Source organism: Triticum dicoccoides, chromosome 1A, assembly GCF_002162155.2.
Source record: "Triticum dicoccoides isolate Atlit2015 ecotype Zavitan chromosome 1A, WEW_v2.0, whole genome shotgun sequence".
Lineage (NCBI taxonomy): Eukaryota > Viridiplantae > Streptophyta > Magnoliopsida > Poales > Poaceae > Triticum > Triticum dicoccoides.
In genome coordinates this window covers 523,564,975-523,566,065 of record NC_041380.1, presented here as the reverse complement: position 1 = coordinate 523,566,065, position 1,091 = coordinate 523,564,975, and positions in this window count along the sequence as shown.

The following is a 1,091-nucleotide window of genomic DNA, read 5'->3' as shown; positions in this document are numbered from 1 at the left end:
CAAATAAACGTGTACTCTCGTTCCGTTTGCTTGAAGCAGTATTGATCGTATGTGTGGTGGTCTGTTCGTCGCCTGCCGTTCGTCCGTAGCCATCCGTCAGATTTTTCGGGCAGTAGAGTCCAAGTACAGCCTCAGTCGGCTCGGCCCTGCTCATCACACCACCAGATTTTCCCGCCCTGCAACCCTCCATCGCACGCAAGCGCTACGCCGGCCATAAAGACCGCACAGCATACACGTACATACGGACGCCAGCCAGGGGGCACGTCAGTACAACACAGCCCCTTCATCACATTTCCTCTGATTAATTAATCACAACTGTAAGAACTACTATTAGTATTAGAGTATTAGTCTACTACTACTCCTGCTTGCAATCATTGGAAGAACGTTCCTTCCAGCAGAGGTTTTTCACCTGAAAGCTTGACGAAACGAGCAAAACGTACCGAGCAGTTAACTAACTGAGCAGCTAGCTATTGATCGATCGATCATTGATGCATGTGCGGCAGCAGGAAGGATTCGGGCGGGGACAGGGGGCTCTCCCCCAATTATTCTTGACCGGCGTCGCCACGCTCGTATCAATCACCGGCCACGGCCAGGCAGGCGAGGCCAGCCGGCGTAGCTACCGACCCTCCGGACGCATGGCCCAGAACGGTGGCGATATGTGCATGCATGCATTGCATGCGTGGGGGGTAGGTAAGCTAGAGGTAGGAGGGGGCACCAGCACAAAAAGGCATCGGTCGAAGCGGCCACATGGGGGCAGGCAGCCTCGTGGGGATGATGAGCAACTGATCGGCCAGTGAGCTGTCGCGTGAACGGTGGCCGCTGCAGATTCTGGATTCTTGCGTTCTAATCAACGTTGTGAGTTGCATCTGATCATGGCATGTGCATGTGGCCGGCCGGCCGCTCCGCCTGCTTCTCTGCCCTGCTCTGCCTGCCTGGACGCGGCAATTCCGGTGCACGATCGACAGGGAGATGCCACCTTCCGATTCCGAGTAGATATGATTAGGGGATCGTCGTGTCTGCGAACTTGCTAGTGCTACTTCGCTGGTATAATCCGCTCCGTTGAGCTGCGACGACAAAGATTCGAGTGGGGG